The sequence below is a fragment of the Anas platyrhynchos genome, chromosome 1 (assembly GCF_047663525.1).
Source record: "Anas platyrhynchos isolate ZD024472 breed Pekin duck chromosome 1, IASCAAS_PekinDuck_T2T, whole genome shotgun sequence".
Classification (NCBI taxonomy): domain Eukaryota; kingdom Metazoa; phylum Chordata; class Aves; order Anseriformes; family Anatidae; genus Anas; species Anas platyrhynchos.
Genome location: NC_092587.1, coordinates 158,902,608 through 158,927,138, shown reverse-complemented (window position 1 = coordinate 158,927,138; position 24,531 = coordinate 158,902,608). Strand labels below are relative to the sequence as shown.

The 24,531-nt window shown below is 35.8% G+C and overlaps 1 pseudogene; it reads left to right on the top strand.

Moving 5' to 3' along the window:
• The first annotated feature begins 990 nt into the window (after positions 1 to 990).
• Positions 991 to 23,317, top strand: LOC113844965 (tyrosine-protein kinase RYK pseudogene; annotated as a pseudogene).
• Positions 23,318 to 24,531: the final 1,214 nt, after the last annotated feature.

Here is a 24,531-nt window from a genome sequence, read left to right as displayed (position 1 = left end):
AGATTAGCCTCGAGATTCACTATGGTTCAATGATTTTCAAACAGACTGAGACTGAAGTACAGTTTCTCTTGAGTTCTAATCTCCATTGAAAATAAAATCTGATCCATCTGAGCTGGAAGAAAGCCATGGACTGTTTCTATGTGACTGAATGATTAGGGGAAGAAAGACCCCAGGATGTAACAGGTGTGTTCCAGCAGGAACTACAGAGATTTGGCAAACAGGATGAAAGTGTATAACAATACATCTTTTCTTAAGTCTTTAGAATACAAGGACATGTACTTGTCAGTTCAACCCAGATATGAACAATATATATATATTATTTTTTTCAATCAAACTTATATTTATACTATAAACGTACAAACTGTGTTCACACACACTCTGGATGATTACTTCTACATTTAAAAAAAATATTATTTTATGAAGAATTTTGGAAGCAGAAACCTTTGGATTTAGATAACAGCTCTGAACAGAAAAAAAAAAAAGTGGAGGAAAAAAGATCTAAGTTAAAGATTATCCTGTAGTTGAGGGCAATCATATTACCTTTAATAATTTAATTATTTCAGTTAATTATTTATTTCAGTTTAATTATTTATATATTTATTAATTATTTCAGTTTCCTCAAGACTGAAAAAAAAAATAATAATTTAGAAATTAAAGTAAGAATATTTCATAAGGGGATGACATTCAGAGTGATGGCATTTGTCTTCACCAGAAGGTTCTATATACTGTGCTATTATTTTTTCAGATTGAAAAATAACATAGAATCATAGAATGAATCACAGAATGTCTCAGGTTGGAAGGGATCTTAAGGATCACCTACTTCCAACTCACCTGCCATAGGCAGGGATGTCACCCACTAAATCAGGTTGCCAGGGGTTCAGCCACTTCCAGGAAAGCAGCGTTTGTCACATGTAACAGCTTCAGGTGAAGACAAATCACTCTGAATGCCATCCCTTTCCTCCTTATTCACTCCAGATTTTATTGCTGAACATGACACCATATGGCACAGAATATCCCTTTGGTCATTTTGGGTCAGATGTTCTGGTCACATACCCTCTCAACCTTGTGTGCACCCCCAGCCTCCTCACTGGTAGTGCGAAGGTAGGTTTGTGAAGTAGAAAAGTCCCTGACTGTATGTAAGCACTTCTCTGCAAAAAGTAAAGCCATTGGTGTGTTATCAGCACTATTTTCATGAAAAACCCTAAAATCACAGTATTGTGTGATCCTGTATGAAGATCATTAACTCTATTCCAGACAAATCCATAACACCATTTGTACTGTACTTAGTAGATTTGTGATCTTTGTTATATAAATAGCGCAATATAAACTTATTTGGGGTATGAATAAATAATCAACATAAATACCTTATTCCCTTGCAACAGTAACTCTAAAAATGTTATTTCAGTAATACATTGTGTACGTTAATATAATACTTGCTAGGATTATTATTCATAGTAATATTATCTTTGTTTATATAGTTCACTTTGGAATAGAAATATTATTTAAGTTATCATTATAAAATTAGTTTAACACGTCCAAGAAAATCTCAAGAGCTTTCATTTCTGTTTCATTGTAATTCTTACTTTAGTTTGTGTAAATTACATTGTAAGAACTATTAGAGGACTGTGAGGCTCACAACCCTTTCATTCAATCTTGCATATCTTCTCAGCACCCCTTAACTATTAATAAGTATTACTTGTCAATTCTCTACTTATGACATTGATTTTCAAATAGTTTAAACATAAATAATCCCATTATCTTTCTCAAAAGCCTGCTACTTTCAAAAAATTGTTTTTTTATTTTCTGTATCTTTCAACTTTGCACTACAATGAAATGTACCCATTTTTGAAAGCAACCCAAACAAAAACGTCAGTTTCTTTTTCTTAACAAGAATGTAAGTTACTTTTTCTCTTCAAAATTTAGGGATTTTTTTTTTTTTTTTTTGGCCTAAATTCTTCCAGTCACTTACAGCTGATATAATTGCCACAAAAAAGAAAGCTTTTCTTCTGAGTAACTCTATATAATCAAATAAAACAGGTCATGTTCATAAATTTTGCATAGGTACTGCCATAACACTGCACATCAGGAGAGGTGTAATATATTATTGAACTGTTTAAAAGTTCAAACTGTTTAAAAGGGGGGGAGAGGGGCAGAATTCCTTCAAAAATGTAAGGTACATGTAAGGTCCCTTGGATACTAGCATTATATCAAAATTTGCTTAAATATTTTAAGTGCAAAGCCACACTTTTTTAAGAACCTAGTGGTATCAGTGTTGCTGATGGGTGTTGTGCCTGTTTCATGAGAAATACTGATAAAAAGACACAGCAACACAAAAATGACACAAACTATAAAAATACGTGGAGCAATCTGTTTTAAAAGGAGATTCTGCTCCTGAACTGAAATAACACTGAAAGAATGATTGACAGGGAGATAAAAAAATAAAATAAAATAAAATAAAATAAAATAAAATAAAATAAAATAAAATAAAATAAAATAAAATAAAATAATTAGTTCTTTGTATGAAATAACAGAAGGGGAATAGTGCTCTGATCACATTAATTAGCAGATAAGAAATTATATTAAAGTAATGGCAACAGTCAGCTTTGAATAAAAAGGCAGGGATGATCTTTTTTGTTTCTGTAGTTGTTCTCATACAAGTTACATAACAAGGCTAAACACTAAACTTCTTACATTTTTCACAGTTTTGAACTGGATTTTACCTTTTCTGCATGACAAGAATAGAGAGCTCTATAATTATAATTTGAAACTAAAAAGCAGTAATGCAATTCCAAGATAGAGATGTTAAAATAAAAGTACATGCCAGGACTAATGTTAAAATAGTAAGCATTAGCAATATTGACATAAACACAATGTTTGGAATTCAGGATAGGATTTCTAGCGCCTTAGAGAGACAGGGTTGGTTCTTACATCTTTATTACTGTGGAGGACTGAGAGGGAATTTGCTGTTTGCTTCTCATCAGTACCACCACAAATTCCTGTAGAGGTCATTGGTGAATGGCAACCAAATGACAGGCAACACTGAACAGCTGCTTCAACAGCTTTTCCAGTGTGGGGAGTTGAGAGAAAGTGAGAAGTGAAATCTAGGTGTTATGGTTTAACCCGGCTGGTAGCTGAGCACTACACAGCCATTCGCTTACCCTCCCCCAGCCACCATTCCTCCTCCCCCCGCACTGTGGGATGGGGAGGGAATCAAAAAAAAATAAATAAAAAAAAGCCTGTGGGTTGAGATAAAGACAGTTTATTAGGACAGGAAATAAAATAAAAGAAAATAATAATAATAATGATAAGATTACTACTAATAATATTATATACCAAACAAGTGATGCAAAATGCAATTGTTCACCACCTGATGACCAATACCCAGCCTATCCCCAAGCAGCTGCCCCCCCATGCCCTGGCCAGACCCCCATATTAATTGTTCAGTATGACATCAGATGGTATGGAATACCCCTTTGGCCAGCTAGTTCAGCTGTCCTGGGTCTGTCCTCTCCCACCTCCTGCTGCACCCCCAACCAGCCCGCTGGCAGAACAGAGCGAGAAGCTGAGAATCACAGAATCACAGAATCACGGAATTTCTAGGTTGGAAGAGACCTCAAGATCATCGAGTCCAACCTCTGACCTAACACTAACAGTCCCCACTAAACCATATCCCTAAGCTCTACATCTAAACGTCTTTTAAAGACTTCCAGGGATGGTGACTCCACCACTTCCTTGGGCAGCCCGTTCCAATGCCTCACAACCCTCTCAGTAAAGAAGTTCTTCCTAAGATCTAACCTAAAACTCCCCAGGTGCAACTTTAGCCCATTCCCCCTTGTCCTGTCACCAGGCACATGGGAGAACAGGCCAACCCCCACCTCGCTACAGCCTCCTTTAAGGTATCTGTAGAGAGCAATAAGGTCACCCCTGAGCCTCCTTTTCTCCAGGCTGAACAAGCCCAGCTCCCTCAGCCGCTCCTCCTAGGACTTGTTCTCCAGACCCCTCACCAGCTTCGTCGCCCTTCTCTGAACTCGCTCAAGCACCTCGATGTCCTTCTTGTAGCGAGGGGCCCAAAACTGAACACAGTACTCGAGGTGTGGCCTCACCAGAGCTGAGTACAGGGGACGATCACCTCCCTAGCCCTGCTGGTCACACTGGTTCTTATGCAAGCCGGGATGCCGTTGGCCTTCTTGGCCACCTGAGCACACTGCTGGCTCATATTCAGCTGACTATCAACCATCACTCCCAGGTCCTTCTTTGCCTGGCAGATCTCCAACCACTCATCTCCCAGACTGTAGCTCTGCTTGGGGTTGTTGCACCCCAGGTGCAGGACCCGGCATTTGGCCTTGTTGAACTTCATGCAGTTGACCTCAGCCCATCGGTGCAGCCTATCTAGATCCTCCTTCAGAGCTTTCCTACCCTCGAGCAGATCGACACAAGCACCTAACTTGGTGTCATCTGCGAACTTACTGAGGGTGCACTCAATGCCCTCATCCAGATCATTGATGAAGATAATAAAGAGGACCGGCCCCAGCACCGAGCCCTGGGGGACGCCAGTAGTGACTGGCCTCCAACTGGATTTGAATCCAATCACCACAAATCTTTGGGCCTGGTTATCCAACCAGTTTCTAACCCAATGAAGTGTGCGCCAGTCCAAGCCAAGAGCAGCTAGTTTCTTGAGGAGAATGCTGTGGGAGACAGTGTCAAAAGCCTTGCTGAAGTCAAGGTAGACCACATCCACAGCCTTTCCCTCATCCACCTAGCGTGTCACTTTGTCATAGAAGGAGATCAGGTTCGTCAAGCAGGACCTGCCTTTCATAAACCCATGCTGACTAGGCCTGATCGCCTGCTTGCCCTTCAGGTGCCGCGTGATGACTCTCAAGAGGATCTGCTCCATGAGCTTCCCTGGCACTGAGGTCAAACTGACAGGCCTATAGTTTCCCGGGTCTGCCCTCCGGCCCTTCTTGTAGACGGGCGTCACGTTTGCTAGCCGCCAGTTAACTGGGACCTCCCCCGATAGCCAGGACTGTTGATAAATGATGGTAAGTGGCTTGGCCAGCTCCTCCGCCAGTTCTCTCAGTATCCTCGGGTGGATACCATCCGGCCCCATAGACTGCGCACATCCAAGTGCCGTAGTGGGTCGCCAACCATTTCTTTGTGGATAGTGAGGGCCACATCCTGCTCCCCATCCCCTTCCACCAGCTCAGGGTACTGGGTATCCAGAGAACAACCAGTATTGCCACTAAAGACTGAGACAAAGAAGGCATTAAGCACCTCCACCTTTTCCTCATCTCTTATAACTAAGTTTCCCCCCGCATCCAGTAAAGGATGGAGATTCTCCTTAGTCCTCCTTTTTGTGTTGATGTATTTATAAAAACTTTTTTTTTTATCTTTAATGGGAGTAGCCAGATTGAGCTCCAGATGAGCTTTGGCCTTGGCTTAGTAAAGATGAGAAGTCCTTGGCTTAGTGTAAACCCTGCTCTGCAACAATTAAAACATCAATCAAAAAAATAAAACATTAAAACATGTGTTATCAACATTATTCTCACCTTAAATCCCAAACACAACACCCTACCTACTAGAAGGAAAATTAATTCTATCCTAGCTGAAACCAGGACAGGAGGTCTCCTGGATATTGTGCTAGTGGATGCTTTGGCCCATCCACTTCTCCTTTTTTTTTTTTCCTTTCTTTCTAGCAGAAGTTCACTGAAGGTTTGAAATGCTTTTTGTGTTAGTTAAATATTCCTAGGTCATTTTGCTGCTTGTCAAATATTATGTATAATATAAAAAATTTGCAGAGGCCCCATAATGTGAATGGATTTGCTAGGAGCCAACATGTTTTTGTCTCATGCAATGCTTGATGAAAACAATAGCCTGCACTCACTTGAGGAATCCCTCAAATTTCAGTAAGACATCCTGAGTGATTTGAAGTGTTGAGACTCTCCTGTAGCCACTAAGGCTCAGCTGGAAGTTTGTCAAAGTTGATTCTTAGTTTATGAAACATAAAGATCAATCTGTGCATATTTTCTCCATGTTTGCATTTGGCTTTAGGTAGTGTTTTTAGCTGATTATTTTGAACAGTGGCAATATGGCTCTTATTAAAAAAATATTTAACCAAAGAATGACAAACTATTGAAAAATTATTTTTGTTGTATCTCTCTCTCTCTTTATATATATATATATATATATATATATATATATATATATATATAACCTATTTATTCTTTAAGGTTTCTGTCCTGGTTTCACACTGAGATGAAATTAATTTTTTTCATAGTGACTGCTATGTTGCTGTGTTTTTGATTTAGGAGAAAAATAATGTTTATAATGAGGTGATGTTTTTTGCAGTTGCTGAGCAGTGCTTACACTAAGTTAAGGACTTTTCTCATACTGCCCTGACAGCAAAGATTCACCAGAAGCTGGAAGGTGACACAGTTAGGACAGGTGACCCAGACTAGCCAAAGTGATATTCCATAACATATGATTCTATGATGACTTCATGCAGAAGAGTTACAGCTAGGGGGAACTGGCTGGGGTTTATCAGGTGGTGAGCAGTGGCATTGTGCATCACTTGCTTTTGTATATATTATTATTGTTGCTGTTGTTGTTATTGTAGTTGTTATTTTCCCTTCCTTTTCTGTCCTTTTGAACTGCCTTTATCTTAACCCATGAGATTTACCTTTTTCCAATTCTTTCCCATTCCACTGTTAGAGGGAGTGAGCAAACAGCTGTGTGATGCTTAGCTGCCTGCTGGGTTAAACCACAACAGTATTTCATGCCAAAACTTTTTAATTTAAAATTACAGTTTGAGTATTTTCATACTATAAATTGAGAGCTTCAGCAGTTCATTTGTACTTACTCACAGACCATCTATGAACTGAAAAAAAAAAAAAAAAAACACACACACAAAAAAAAAAAAAAAAACAAACAAAGAAATACTTACATATGTTAATACTAGTGCATGCCATGTACATTTTAGTACTTTTATAGCTCTGATTCAGGAACTCATGGGATAACATGTTGAATCCATTTGATGGGGGAGAATTTGTTTTTGGAAAGGAAGTGATTTTAATTGAATGTGCTTGTTGACGAGGATAATAGTACTGGATGCCTGAAATGAAATTTGTCTGTAAGCTTCAAGATACAATACAGACTAATGAGATGAGACTAATGAGACTAAAAAATGCCACTACATCTGTTCGAATTTGTTCACATTTAAGATTAACACTTATAAGAAGATTCATATTCTGGAGCCTTATTTGTTGATATTTGTGCATACACATGCATGTGCATTTAGTACTTGATGACAGCAACTAAATGGGATACTTTTCTGTCCCTTTACATCAATATTTAATTAAAAGCTCAAGGAGATCGAATTTTGACAGATACTTTTTTAGCCATAGGAAAAGTAAATGCACAGAGACACTTTTTATGTCTCTTCTCTTCTCTTCTCTTCTCTTCTCTTCTCTTCTCTTCTCTTCTCTTCTCTTCTCTTCTCTTCTCTTCTCTTCTCTTCTCTTCTCTTCTCTTCTCTTCTCTTCTCTTCTCTTCTCTTCTCTTCTCTTCTCTTCTCTTCTCTTCTCTTCTCTTCTCTTCTCTTCTCTTCTCTTCTCTTCTCTTCTCTTCTCTTCTCTTCTCTTCTCTTCTCTTCTATTTTCTCCTCTCTTCTTTTTGTTTTGTTTTCTGGGGTCAGCTTGCATCCATATACAGACACAAACATGTACTGCATTCCAGGACAGAAAAAAAAAATGCTCTTAATAAGGTTTTATGCTTTAGGCCAAGAAAATCATATCACACTTGCTTCTGACTCCAGATCAAGAATGGTATCTGTACCAAGGAAAATAAAAAGAGTCAAAAGGCTTTGAAGGTTAGAAATTATAAAATTCATAATTTTAACTTGATACTGTGAACAAGAAACTACTGTAACATTTGCTGCTTTGCTAATGATCTTCCTGTTGGACTGAATCCAGCCAGTATATTTACCATTAATTTAAATGCATACCGAAATTTGAAACTTCACACTGAACACTTTTATTGAGATTTCCAAAATAGTCAGAAACAAAGAAAAAATAAACAAAACCCACCATGAACAACAAAACAAAACAAACAAAAACATTGTCATTAGAACTTGTCAGAACTTTTTACTTAAACACATTTATTATTATATTATATTATATTATATTATATTATATTATATTATATTATATTATATTATATTATATTATATTATATTATATTATATTATATTATATTATATTATTATAGCAGAAGTTTTTATTTAAACACATGATTTCTAAGTCAAAGTATATTATAAAATTGCTGGCCAAGTTTTTACTTATGGTGCAGTCAAAATTCTGAAATAAGGCTCCTTTGGGATATGTAAATCATTATTTAAAGTTTTACATCTACCTGCCTGCTGTATCACTTTAATCAGTGATCTAAATCACTGTAATCTAAACCACTGTAGAGGTGGGCAAATACTATGTATTCTTATAGGTTGTTAACACAGACAAAATATAGCAAAATTATATGTTTATATGCTTTTAATGCACGCATACCTTAATTCAAAGACCCTCCAGCAATCAAAAGTGACTGTTTTCAAATAAATTAAGAACTATATTTTCCGTCTCAAAAGTGCCTCAATTCATCCTTTGGCCTGTTTCTGATGAATTACTGCTTTATAGGAAATAAATCCTGTCAATGATTGATGGACTTTTCTTTCTGAATATAATCATTTCAGAAAAGAAATGGGGTCTGCCATGAGAAAATGTGTAGACATCTGGAAACTACATGGCTCTTTTATAATTTTTTCCTACTATTAAATATAAATATTAGTGTAAGTATGACACCTCTTAATATTAATATTAGTACAAGCGTTCCCTCTACTAATACATATTAATCCACAATCTCAGCTCAGGTGAGGTAATAAATAAAGTGGAATACAGTTATAGTTGTGCTCTTCCACTTTTTTTTTTTTCCCTGTTGTCAGTAAATGTGACAGAGAACCAGGGAGTTAAAGTATTAACGTAGTAAATTTGTCTGAAAGCATTTAGGCAGTATATAACAAAGATCTTTAATTAGATCCAGAGCCCATAAAGTTTGTAGCATACATTTCAAAGTGGATCAAGTTAAAAATAAATAAATAAATAAATAAATAAAGGGGAGAACAAAACTAAAAATAATAAGAAAAATTCACCTGTCTTGAAAAACAGTTTTGAGACATGATATTGGCCTAACCAGGGTGAAAATGATTAACCACATAAGATGTAAGCATCCAGACTTTACTCGTAGTGGCCTAGATAGTATCTTGTATATTTCTGCAATGACTATGCATCTCTAAGTTTATACCTGGCTTGTTACGAGTCATCCCTGTGCATATGCATTATGCATGAGCTCTGCACATTTAAGAAAATTGATGTGTTTTCAAACAATTGTATTTTCTGTATTAGAGCTGCTCAGTGTTTTACCCACTAGGCCCTTTTTGAAAAAGAGATTTTCATAATGGATTTATTGTGGTTGAACATTTTTTGTTTTAAATATTAAATTTTTCTGTGTACCTGTAAGTGCAAATTTAAGTAGCTGATGACAAGTAGTCTTTAGCATATTTTCTACTCTATTTTCAAATATATAGCGATTCTATGTCAAAAATTAAACTGCTTCAGTCTTCCTTTCTATCTGTCTATAAACTCAGGTCACCAGAAAATTCATCAGTGCAGAGAAAGACTACTATTGGTAACTGAACGTTAAACAAAGGCAAGTCATATACTTTGTAACAAAGCTTATTGGAAATAACTTAGGTTGATTTGATCAGGTAAAATAATAATAAAATTGTTATTAATAATAATAATAGTAATAAAAATAATGTATGTGTGTATGTGTTCTTCACCACAAATTGACAGATTCATACCATTTTGTTATCCCAATGGAGGTTCATTTCTCATGTCTAGGTACCTGTTTACTGGTACTTACTCTGGGATGTGTTTTGTGTCAGAACATGAATATCTAACAGGCTTTTGTCAAAAACAAACACTGAAATCTCTGACTTAGTCAGCTGGGTTTCTTTTTGAGTAATTCACCCTTCAGGGAAATGTGTACATACAGGATATATCCCATCACATAGTCTCACTGTAACTCATTTGTTCTTCCACCCCAGCTACACCTGAACTTCCTCTGTTGAGAACAAAAACAAAAACAAAAACAAAACAAAACAAAACAAAAGTTTATGTATTAACCGATTGTTACATTAGTAGTGCTCACAGAAAAGCAAGGAATACAAGGAATACTTCATACTAATGGTTAGTTCTAACAAGTCATTATGACCATACACATCTTACAACTTTGAAAGTGTCTGTGAGTACAATACTGATGGTTTCAGTCCTTGGAGATCTTTAATCACCAAGGTCAAGGTAATTGGGTTTGAAAGCTCTTTGCTGAGAGAAGTTGGACCTGATGCTGGGTGTCATCATTGTACTCTGTCTTTCTGCCATCATCCTTGGTGTCTTAGCTGCTTCTCTTTTTGGTTTTAGTGGTCATCCTTCCTGTGTGTTCAGCTGGATGTTTTGGCTGCTTACAGTCCCTTTTGTTTTTCATGTTCTTTGTTCTTTATCTGGCAAATTCTGCTAGGTAGGATGCTGTTCACAAGCTCTCTCAGGACTGCTGCTTGCAACAATTAATTTTTTTTTGTTTGTTTGTTTATTTGTATGTTTTGTTTTCTTTTTAGTGGTCTCATTCCTTATATATTTATACAGACATATGATGCATCTTACTATAAAATGCAGCTGACAATTACAAGCTACTTATACATTTTCTCTGCTTATTATATTTTAATAAGTCTGTATTTTGGTTAGAGGTAATATTGATTATCATGATTATCACACTTAAAATTTGTAAGTGTCACAAGGCTTTCCTTTGTCTGCAGGTATCAATATACAGATGAAAAATAAGGCAATGTTTTGCTTAGCATGGTGAATATCTGATAAGATTAGCAAACTTGTTACAAATCTCTTAGGACTGTCAGAGAGGTTTTATTTTTTGTTTGTTTGTTTGTTTTGTTTTGTTTTGTTTTGTTTTGATTTTGTAGTGCAGATCCCTTCTTCTCATGATTACAGCATAGCACCTCTGTTTAAATTGTCCCTGTGTGAAGTTTGACAGACATAGAGACAAGCTGTGATGTTGCTCTGGGGGAAAAGAGATTGTCCTTCCTAGATAATTAGTTATTTCACCCAGTGATCATTTCATGTAAAATACAACCCAGAAAATCTTAAACTTGTGCTATAATCTTTCTGTAAGCTTATATTAGTCATCTAACAATCTCCTAATTCATCTAATTGTTTTAGATCATCTAATAATCATCTAATTATGATGTTTAAGTCATCTAATAATTTCCTAATCACAAAGTAAATCATGTGCTTAAGAATACATTTTTCCCTTGAATGACCTTTAGGAAATTCTGTTTGTGGATAAACACACACAGATCTATTGTTTATATTCTGGAGTACAACTCAATGTGCTCCAGAAATCCAAAGAAGGACTGAACAAGAGTCCTCACTAGCTACAGCTTTTCTATAACAGAAAGAACTAAAATCATAAGTAAAATCTGTAAAATCTTCAGACTATAGACTAATTCAACTTTTGACAAATGGAAGGAACCCTTTTTTTTTTTTTTTTTTTTTTTTTTAAGGGTTCAAGGTCAATATCAACCTGATATTCTGTTTACTTTTCCATCTCAGTATCTCATATCAGACTTTCTTTGGCAACAGTTTTATTTCAATGATCCAACAGCTGAGATTTTACAGAAGTTTGTTTTTATACAAGTTTTGGTATCTATGTTTCAGTAAAAATATTGTCAGCTGATTTTGTCAGCAGAAAACTGATAGTGTAGTGTACTTTTCTGAGTCCCCAACTCCTGTTTCAATTAAATTACTATATGAAGGAAATTATAACAGTGACTTTACTAGTCCCTGTTCAAGCAAATGGGTGTGACTCTAGTGGTATAAAATAAGTCCCTAATTTGCCAAAGTTGAACCTATGGCTCAGAAAGATAAACCTAAATATTTCTGCTGAATTCACCAGAGATTAATAGCGTTGTTTCATTATTTTTTTTCCCCCTTTTAGGTTTCCTAACATTATCCTGTTCTTCATTGATGTTTGTAAGGCTGCTATAAAAATACTAAAATGCTTTAGGATATAGCAAAAACAGAGTGCTCAGAAACATGTTTTCTACCAGACATTCATTGCATATTTTGTTACATATTTATGAAGATGTAACACCTTTCTCACAGGACTGATCCAACAATGTTGGAGTGGTCTGTACGTTTCTTTGTAAGTCTGCAAACAGACACATGCCTAGCTAGCTGGCAGCTAGAAACAGTTCTGAAAGCCTGTTTACTGCAGCAGTTGAAGAAAATAACATAGGAGGATGAACTGACATATTAAAACCACACCATGTGTTTAAAAAGACAGGAAAAACAAAGAAATTGTATGTACATTCCCCTTATTGTGTCACTTCTTTTTTGCTTTGCTGTGAATAATTTGTTGTGAATAATTTCGCATGACAGTGAAAAGGGCAACAAGCATAAAAAGCTTCCAACTTATTATTAAGAAAGTAAGGCAAGCATCACTGGCAGAAATAAACATTGTGATGATTGCTCATTGCATTTTACAAACACCATCTGAATATATAAAATCCGTATACTCTAACCAGTTTTTCAAGTTTTTATTTTTATAAAGTTCTGAAGATAAAAAGCCTTTGGGAACTTTTAATTTTTTTAAGAAGTAAGCATTGTATCATTTAATACATGAATAAGAAGAAAAAGTGTTAGTTTTGTCTTCATGCATTTATCATTGCCAAAGTGACTTAATGTTTTGCATGTTTGACATTATCATTTTGTTGTTGTTGTTGTTGTTTTAATTTTTCTTCTTTAAAAAATATCTCAAAATTTCCTAAATGGAGAAAATTGTGGCAGCTTGCACGTTTTCTGCTACCATAATCTAATTTGTTACACAGAGATCTAAGTTATTACACTGTTTCTATCCCACTGATAATTTTGTATAGTTTAACTGAAAAAAGTACATTGACTGGCTAAGATGCTCAGCTTTAACTTATTTATTGAAAAATTGTATTGATGAAATAGTGTTTGATTATTGGCAGCCTGTATATATTAGACTACCTTAAAGATTATTTTATAAATTATTATTTTGAAATAGTTTTAAATTGACAAACTGTCGAAGGCTATGCTTGTTTTCCTTTTCACATGCATACACATATGCTCAAGTGAAATTAGATGAAAGCTGAAATCAAAATCAGCAGTAGCCTAAGGACATTGCTGTAATTACTAGGCCATTTAAAATATATCAGTATCATGTGTGGTATAACAAAAGCAGAGTTATAGCTGGAGAACAATTAAGAACAAGAGACTATGCAAAAGGTTGTCAGGTTCTGTTAGCTGAAATCAGAGCTAAAATGAAATGATTGGCTTTGTGATTGCCACCACTGATTTGGTCAGAAAATCATCTGACCAAAAAGGTTTCTTGTTAGTTCTTTCTGAATCTATTACTTTATTATTTATTATTTTATTTTATTGTTTTACTTTATTTAATTTTACATAACCTTTTTTTTCCCCCTTATTTTTATTGTTGTTCTGGAGAGGTGAATTTACTCAAAAGTGTTTGAGTAAAACAACATGATGGGTAACAAGGAAGCAAAACCAACATAAAAATAAAATTAAAAAACCATGCTATTTATTTGCTACATACAAATAAATATGGTCACCTACATCATAGACAGCATAATAGAAATAAGTGTAATCATTCATATTAGAATCAATAAGAATTTACAAAATACAGTAAGGATGTGTTTGGTTTTGACAGTTTTTAATCTTTTTCTGCATTAATAAGAATACAGATAACAGAAGTTAGACATAATTTAAAATGGAACAAGCAATCAGTGCATCGTTTTAGCCATGTAAGTTCATTTTGTGACTGTGAATTAATTTCCAAGCACACAGGATTGGATTTCCAAGCACACAGGATGGATTACAAAAGGTTAAGACAACTCCATACAGGGTCCTTTCCACCTTTCCACCTGGAGTGACCAAAACCAAGGCTGAGACAGCAAAAATGTAATTCTGAAGGATGTAGATTTTCAGTAGGCAGGAGGAAGGTTTGGGATTCACAAAGGCTGTTAAATAGAGCAACATCCTGCCAAAAGCAACAAAGTAGATTTACCTTGTAGTTACTTAACAGTATACACTACTCAGTGTTGCAGTCCAGTCCTCCATATCCTGGACATCTGATTGTAGCCAGGTGGGTATTTCCAGGCTTTGGTGGTTTGACAGCACATGTAGCAACATAGACTAGCTTCTCTAAGTTATGTCTATTTCAGTCTTCTCAGATTAATATGCCCCAAACCACTGAATATTTTAAGTTCTTATCTTGGTATTCTCATGGCTTAGAGGGTTCTGTGGTTTTGTTTTGTTCTTGTTTTAATATGAAAAGTATTTTTGTAGCTAAATAAAGCTGCCTTTAAAACAAGCCTATAAGAACCATGAAAGGTATCAACATAGAACTAAAGTATTTTTCTTCCAGTCAACTATTGCACAAGGGACATATTTACTTCAAAATATTCAATAGCTCCAAAGGGAAAAGACATCTGGGTTCAATCCATAGAAGCCTAGGGCAAGTAAAAACCCTTCTAAAAGCAGGAGGAGGTGTTTGTTTCTAAGACAACAAAGAAAAACCATCCAATATGTAAAGCCTTAGCAAAAAGATATAACCACCATTTAAAAATTTGAAATAATTAAGGAATATTCAAGGCAGGAAAAATTAATAAAGGTAAAGGCTCTGGTAGGCTACATTTGTGAGGGTAATGTGGGTGTCTCTAGTCCTCTCTTATGTTTATATAAGGAAGCAGAGGGTATAATTCATCCGTGTTATAGTAAGGAATAGCTTTATGAAAATGCTTGGAAATTAGAAAGTTTTCTAATTGCATTATATTTTTATACCTTGCCAATTATATAGACATAACAACCAGATATTTCAAGAATATCTTAACTCTATACACAAACATCCATTAGTTTAGTATTCTCTTTTCTTTTGTAATTCTGTGAAAACACATTAATATTCCCAACTATTCAGTGACATACAAAAATGAGTCTGTGTCTGCAGTGGTCAAAATTTTTGTGGTATCAACATAAAAATTCTCTGTTATTGTATCTTAGCTCATGTCAATGAGGTCTTCTTTTTTACTCAATACAATCCAATAAGTTTTTAAAAAGAGTACATAGAACCATTATGCTAAGTAATATCTTGTGGTATATTATCATTTGGTTAATTTCACTTCATAACTGCTATTTTACTTTTATATCTGATATCTTTTTGGTATTACATGTTTGTAATGACAATGATTTTAACTGAACAAACAAAACAGGATTTCTGTATAGTATTAATCACCTTTTTCCCTTATTTTATTTATTTAGCCAACTGGTTTCCAACCAAAAGCTTCTTTTAAATAATGCCTTTTTATTATTATTATTATTATTTTTATTATAATTTCTCCTTAGAGACCATCTCAATTCAGAAAAAAAAAAATAATAAATTAAAAAAAAGTTTCTCTAAAAAATTGCAATCTCCTATTTCTCTGTTTAGACTTGCATGCAGCTGTCAAATACATAGGCAAAATCAAATGTACTTAAACAATTTTCTGTGATTTGATAATGTGGCCTTTCTACTGATGGGAAATATTTTCTGAAATACAGAATATTTAAAAAAAAAATGCACTTTATCATCTCCTGCATGAGATGTCCCATGTGTCCCAGGAAAGTATGGTAAATTTCAGAGAGATGTTGTACTTAGGCCATGAACATATTAATGGAAAGCATGAGGGAAGAAACAGAAAATTTCATGGTTAAGTTCTCCAAGAGAATGAGCATCTAATGTCTTTATCTAGCATTGGAGTGAAAAACTGGCACTGACATTAGGAAGTGGTAATTTGTAGTTTTTCTTTGTCTTTGTTCTATTATGTCCAAACAGAGTAAAGACTATGCCAATGTAACATTGACAAGCCATGCTGCTGAGGTTGTCTGTCACTAAAATTAAATTATCTTGTACAAAACATGTTTTATCTCCTTGTTGTTTTTTTTTGTTTGTATTGTTTGTTTGTTTGTTTGTTTGTTTTGCTCTATTATTATTATTATTTTACTATAAATAGTAAAATTTAACTGAAAAAAAAGTCTTAAACCTAAAATAAGAGTAAGACAAATACAGAAGCACTCAGAAAAAAAAAATAATAAAACTAACTAAGCAAAATTGAGTAAAATAGAAAGAGATGCTTTCAAAAAACCCCACTAACAAAAATACTGATAAATATTGATTAGTATAAAACAAACTAGAATATCTTTTACTATTTAATTGTATATTTATGAAAAGCATAACCTACAAAGCACATGGAATTCAACATGCGGAAACTATCTGAGATATACAAAATATACAAATATAAAATATAATACAATAAAAAAACATGCAGAAGGTATGTGAGATATATAAAATATAACCTTGAAATAAACCCCTAAAGATCTCAAAATTAGGGTTCTAGGCTGAACATAATATAAACATAAAGAAATTTTTTCTTGTCCAGTATTTTTTATATATTATATATATTTAAAAAAAAAAAAAAAAAAAAAAAAAAAAGCTTTCAGTGAAGTGTGGTTCAGTTCAGTATGCTTTTGATGTTAACTTAAGATACCAAGGTCTGACTCCTGGTTCCCTGTAATCCATTTTACTGCTTTTATCTGCCCTTTTGTCCAGCCAACAACACATCTGAGTACATATTCCCTATCAACACATGGACACATCCACAAACACAGGATGAACACAGACAGCTACAAAAGGAGATTAACACAGAGAGAATTGTGCCATTTCATAGAATTATAGAATCATTAAGATTGGAAAAGGTTTTCAAGATCATCTGGTCCAACCATCCCCCTACCATCAACATCACCAACTAAACCATGTCCCTAAGCACCATGTCCAACCTTTCCTTAAACACCCGCAGGGATGCTAACTCCATCACCTCCCTGTGCAACCCATTCCTCTTTTTCTGAGAAGAAATTTCTCATAATTTACAACCTAAACCTCCCATAGCGCAGCTTGAGGCCTTTCTCTCCAGTCCTATTGCTGGTTATCTGTGAGAAGACGCTGCTCCACACAACTTCCTCTCAGGTAATTGTAGAGAGCAAGAAGGTCTCCCCTGAGCCTTCTCTTCTCCAAACTAAACTCTAATTCCCTCAGCTTCTCTTCACAGGACTTGTGCTCCAGACCCCTCACCAGCTTTGTAGCCCTTCTCTGGAAAATGCTCCAGGGCCTCTATGTCTTTCCTGAAGCGAGGGGCAAACAATAGGGAGCAACTAAGCAATGACTTGCAAGACAAATATTTCATTTGTTAGACAGCAATAAAAAGTGAGACTAAGGACAGCTGTGTATGAAATAAACCAACCACATTTTATTTTGGTTGAGCCCATTTCTGTAGGCAAAGATCAGCAATGTTTGCACAATTATGACAATTAATTTATTGGTCAGGATAAAAAGGTTGCAGAGCTCTCCAGCACATCAATGGCAGTACACTCATCTCCATCAGGACTCAAAACATCACTTCTGAGTAACTCTGGGAATGACTTGAAAGTGTTGCATTAACAAAAATTGTGGGAATAGGCAGGAGCTGAATCAGGGATTTTGATCACAATGGAAGACATAGTTGCTTCCATTCCACCTAAGTCTTATGTCACACTTCTGAAACCTTACTTGAAGCTTGTCACAAGACTTACTGAAATGCTTGACCCTTACTATCTGGAAGTTTTCCTTTTTGATATGAACCAGTGAATTTACTGAAATATAAATTTGAGATAGGAATTTCATATATAAACTATTATAATTTTCTGCATATTTGTTTCACATTTTTGTTATTTGTGGTTATAAATATGTGAAGGAGCTACAAAGATGGTGAAGAGCCTAGAGGAGAAGACGTATGAGGCGTGACTGAGGTCACTTAGCCTGTTCAGCCTGGAGAAGAGAAGTCTGAGGGGAGACCTCATCGTGCTCTACGGCGCTCTCACAAGGGGGAGTGGAGGGGCAGATGCTGATGCACTGTGTGCCGAGGCACTTTTTAGTGACCAGCGATAGGATCCAAGGGAATGGTGTCAAACTGTGGCAGGGGATGTTCAGGCTGGATATCAGGAAGAGGTTCTTCACTAAGAGGGTTGTCACATACTGAAACAGGCTCCCCAGAGACATAATCATGGCACCAATCCTGTCGGAGTTTAAGAAGCATTTGGACTGTGCTCTTAGTCACATGGTCTGAATTTTTGGGTAGACCTGTGTAGTACCAGGAGTTGGACTTGATGATCCTTATGGGTCCCTTCCAACTCAGGATATTCTACGATTCTATGAATCTATGGCAGCAGTAATAAAAAAGTTTTAATAAATTATAAAATAAACTGTTCTCTGCCTGGAGGAATAGAGACAGCAATAAAGGGCTTGGAAGGTGAGTGACAAGTAAATTGTGGAAAATTACTTCTAAATTAAGATTTCAAATATGAAAACAAGAGCAATACATGACAATTTTCCCCTACTTTTATTTTATTTATTTATTTATTTGAGGGGTCTAGAAATAAAAAGCTCAATAATTCTGGAATTAATAAAAGTGAAAATGAAATAAAAATATGACATTAATAGTGAAACCTGTTACTTCAAAGTCATAGGAATATACATTCAGGATTATATTAAATATTCTAAAATGTATATAATTTTTTTTTCTCATTCTCCAAAGCAAAATGGAATAAAATCTCAAATATGAATACAATTATTATAAACTGACATTGAAAATAACTAATTTCAATAAATATATCCTCATCAGGTTTACAGATCATTATTCATGACTAAATTTTATTTTACTGTATTGTATTTATTTTCCCAAATAAGGGTTAGATTTTGCTCACCCAGATTTAGCTAAGAGTTATCCACTGCAGCTGCTGTTTGATACTGCAACATGTAAATATCAACTGGAAATATCAAAGCAAGTTTCCTGTCATTGTTCCCACCTTAACATTAATCAGTTTTTAACTTGATTTTAATTACCTTTAATTGATTTGTGAATTTAATAAATAAATAAATAAATAAAATTGTTCTAAATAAAACAGTTTTCCGAACCAGTTTTTAAATTTTAAAGGCAGAAAACTGAGTTGAGGGCTCATAGGGAGCTCATAGGTACCATGAGCTTGCATTGCCACCAAATAAGTGAGCTTACACTGTACATCACACTTAGACTTCCTTTATAGGGGATGGACAAAATTTAATTCAAAAGTCTGATACTAAATTTTCAGAAACTAGGACGTTTTACAGATCATCAGTATGTGCTCATATTTCAGGTATTTTAGCTGGAGCTTTAGAGCATAGGGACAGGTATTCTAGAAATACCTAACTCCTTATAAGCAGTAGAAGCTTCAGACAGAAAAGGAACATGCAGAGCTAAGAATCAAGAACTGTTCTAAAGCACAGCAATGATTTTCCTGTATACTATTTTCTTAGGAACATGTATTTTTTTTAGTCTATTTTTTTCCCCAATATCAGCAGGACAACATTGTAGTTTAGTCTTTAAAAGACTGAGGAATATCAATGTTTTGAAGTTTGCCCATTAAATAATAATAATAATAAAAAAAAAAAAGTGTAAAGAATCGTCCTTTTTTTTATTACTATTATTACAATAATATGAATCATGCAGTAGGATATATTAATGTAATTTAGAACACTCTAATTATAGTATCTAAAGCATTTGACCTACAATGGCAAAACTCATTCTCTTAATTATGCAAGGATAACACAAGACATCTTGATTTTCAAATTTTTCTTGTTTTGTAAAATTGAGTTTATCTTCACTTTAATATTTAGAACACTTTCTACTGCATGGCATTTTACTAATATGATGATATAATAAAGCTGTTCATGAATTTCAGATAAGACATTTTTACACTTAAGCCAATCCATGAGAAAGCCACCTGAATGATTCAGGGCTGGAGCAGCTGCATTTTGAGGCAGGACTGAACCACAAGAGTTTGTTCAGCCTGTGAAAGACATGTCTGTCGAAGGTATAGGGAGCAGCTCCAGTAGCTACTCTTTACAGTAATGAGTGACAGGAGGACAGGAGGACAGAGGTATGAATTAAGCAAGAGAAGTTTCCCTGGTGTGGACAGCCAAACAATGGGACATATTGTGCAGAAAAGGTCCTACTCAATTATATTATGCTATGGCTCTATGTTATTTGAATTGTATGGTTAACAATTCAATCAATGTGAAAAAAAAAAAAATGTACTTTTACTGTTTCTTCCAACTTGTGCATGGGACAACTTGAAAATATCGTGGACATTTCCAGTTAGTGTCCTGGTTTCTGCCGGGATAGAATTAATTTTCTATTTCCATTTTCCAATGTATCAGTATGAAGATAATTAACGCCATCTCAGCCAAAACCAGGAGAAGCAGGTAAATTGTCCTTTATAGGTAAAGCATGTGTTTCTTTTGCCTTGTTATTCATTTTTCTTGATTTAAATATGGTATTTTGTTATTCAAAGTGATAATTGGTGTTTATAATAATAAACACCTAGTTTATATTTGTATGTATATTTATAAATATAAATATAAATATGTCCACTCAGATTTTAAGTATCTCCAGGGATGGAGACTCTACAACCTACCTGAATAACCCATTTTAGTGTTTGACCACCCCCATAGTAAAACAAAGGAAACAAACAATTGACAAACTATTCTGTTAAGATTTCAAATTTTGCCCTTTGCTTCTTGTCTTGTCATTGGATACCTCTGAGAATAGTCTGTCTCTGTCTTCTTTGCCTTCACTTGTCATGTAGTTATAAATACTGATCAGGTCTCCCTGAACCTTCTTTTCTCCATGCTGACCAGATCCCCACAGTGGGATCATATGCTAAACAGTTTGGACAGTCTCGTGAATGACGTCTTATAGATTATGTTTAAGTGGCAGTTCACAGCTTGACACAAATATGTGACATGTACAAGACATGGACATGACATAAGAAATCTTTAGCAATTTCTGTGAAACTATAAAGCTTCTAAGCAGCACTTAGTGAGGTTATCACTTGTGTTGTATGCAGAATACTGTTCATGAATTTATCAAGGGTGAAAACTATTTCAAACCTACTACGATTTTAACTTACAAAAAAGGGTGAGATTTGACTTTGGACAGACATGTAATTACATAAAAATATATGCAATTCTGAGTGAATAATTAAGATTTCTCTATTAAGCTGAAGGAGAAGAAAAGAAGAGCAATATAGAAAGAATCCTGATAAACACCAGCACAAAACTGAAAGTGACCACTTCTCTCTAAAGAAAAGGAAAAACTTGATGTGGTTGATACTCAGAGTGACTTTTATCTTTAAAAGTAATTAATCCAAATAAAGCAAATGTAGCCAAAATTAATTTTAGAAGCTAATAGTATCAAGGCCCAGGATGAATGAGAAAAATTCCCCACCAGATTTTACTTGGCCTTTATAGGGAAGTAGAGATAAATGCTATGATTATGAAAACAAAAAGTTGCTAAAGTTCTTCAGTTCTTCATAGGAAGCAATGTTTTCAATTGAAAACAACGACAACAACAACAACAACAACCAAACAAACTAAAAGCTAATTGAAGTCATGCTCCAAAACTGAACTAAACATTATATTTAAAAAAATCTCTTTGACTTCCTTCAAAAGGAAGAGAACTAGAAATTCCGCATATATATATATTTAATCTACCTAAAATATTGAGATTTTAGAAGTTCATGTTTTGTCTGACAATTCCAAGACACAGCTTTGTACATGAACAATTACGATATGATTTTTTGTTACTCTAAAAATAAAAATAGTTATTTTACAGTTCCCTACATTGACATTTCAGATTTATATAGGCAATATAAATCACAGAATCACAGAATCACAGAATTTCTAGGTTGGAAGAGACCTCAAGATCATCGAGTCCAACCTCTGACCTAATGCTAACAGTCCCCACTAAACCATTAAACTGGGGCCGGCGGGGGGCCAGGCCGGGGGCCCAGAGCACAGCGGGGGGCAGCGGGGCCATGTCGGTGGTGGTGGCAGTGGTGGCGGTGGGGCCCTCGCTGCCATCTCCTCCACCTCCTGCCGCTGCTCCTGCTCCTGCTGCCCACCAGCGACGCCGGGCAGCTTGGCCCCAGCTTGGGCTCTGGGCCCCCGGCCTGGCCCCCCGCCGTCCCCGGGCCCAGCCTGAGCCTGTACCTGAGCGAGGAGGAGGTGCAGTCTCGATGCAGAGTTATCTTATGTGAGGAATGATGTTGTTAATCATTACGCATTGTCCTTCAATCTCTTAATAGCCAGCGAGACCCACAATCTTCACTTCAGTTGGCATGCTAAATCCAAGGTTGAGTATAAACTGGGATTTCAGGTAGATAATCCCATGGCTATGGCTATGCCCCAGGCCAACATTTCTTTACAAGGAGAAGTTCCTCGCACCCTCTCAGTGTTTCGTGTCGAACTCTCCTACACTGGCAGACTTGACTCTGAGGTCACAATACTGATGCAGCTCAACTTGACAATAAATTCATCCAAAAACATCACAGTTTTAAATTTCAAATGGAGGAAAATGTGCTACAAAAAGCTTGAACCAGAAGTAAAATCTCCAACATGTGACAAAAGTAGCAGCAAGGCTATCTTTGATCCTGTAAATGCAGCTCCTACCACTTCTACCCACGTGTTCTACATCAGTGTAGGCGAGTGCTGTGCCGTTATATTCCTGGTGGCAATAATACTAGCTGTCCTGCATCTCCACAGTATGAAGAGGATAGAGTTGGATAACAGCATTAGTGACAGCAGTAGCTCCCAAGGTTTATCCCAACCTTCCACGCAGACAACTCAGTACTTGAGAGCCAATACACCAAACAATGCAACACCAGTAACCAGCTCCTCAGGTTATCCTACATTATGGATAGATAAGAATGATCTTAAAAGTGTCACTCTAATGGAAGCAAAAGCTAAAGTGAAGGACATAGCCATCTCCAGGGAGAGGATAACTCTAAAGGATGTGCTCCAAGAAGGCACATTTGGGTGCATTTTCCATGGAATTCTAATAGAGGAGAAGGATCCTAGTAAAGAGAAACAAGTTTTTGTCAAAATTGTTAAAGATCAAGCTTCAGAGGTGCAGGTGACAATGATGCTGACTGAAAGCTGTAATCTCAGAGGACTTCATCACAGGAATCTGCTACCTATCACTCATGTCTGTAAATAATATAAATAAGACAATATCTCCTTATTTAAATTCTTGACATTGTGTGTCTTCTAAAGTGCTTGCAAAGTTAAATAAAATAGAGAAAATAGAGAATAAGTAGAGAGAAATTTTTAAAAACATTTGGTTTAAGTTTATCTTTCTTCACCTGTCATGAATATTTGTTACTTTGTTTAGACGAATCATAAAATCAGTAAGGTTTGAAAACACCTTCAAGATCATCTGGTCCAATCATGCACCTACCACCAATATCACCGTGTCTATAAGCAACACATCCAGACTTTCCTTAAATACTCCCAGAGATGGTGAATATGAGTATCTGTATCATATGTAACACCACTGGACTTGAAATAATACTTACAGCTTAAACTTATAAACTAGATATTAGTATACTCTTTGGTTATTTTTCTTACATATGTTCTGTAGACTGATCCTTTGTTTCTATGTCTTAATTTGGTGCTATAGAATCCTAGAATCATAGAAACATAAGGTTGGAAAGGACCTACAAGATCATCTAGTCCAAACATCCTCCTATCACCAATACTCCCCACTAAGCTACTAAATCATACTCGTAGCACCTCATCCAGACGTTCTTGAACACCACGAGGGACGGTTACCCCACCACCTTGCTTGGCAGGCCTTTCCAGTGCCTGACCATTCTTTGAGAGAAAAAGTTTTTCCTGATATCTAGTCTAAATCTCCCCAGGCACAAGTTGTGTCCCTTCTAGTAAGACTTGTGCTCCAGACCCTTCACCAGTTTTGTTGCCTTTCTCTGGACATGCTCCAGGGCCTCAATGTTTTTCTTGTAGTGAGGGGCCCAAAACTGAACACTGTACTCGAGGAGCAGCCTCACCAAAGCTGAGTACAGGGGGATGATCATCTCCCTGGCCCCACTGGTTAACTTATTTCTAATATAGGCCAGGATGCCACTGGCCTTCTTCGCCACCTGGGCACACTGTTGGCTCATATTCAGATGAGCATCAATCAACATTCCCAGGTCCTTTTCCTCTTTACAGTCTTCTTGCCACTCTGCCCCAAGCCTATAGTTCTGAATGTGGTTATTATGGCCAAAGAGCAGGACCCAGCACTTGGTCTTGTTGAGCGTTATCCCTTTCACCTCAGCCCAGCAGTCCAGCCTATCTAGATCCCTCTGAAGGGCCACCCTACCCTCAGGCAAGTTGACACTACCTCCCAGCTTGGTGTCATTTGCAGACTTA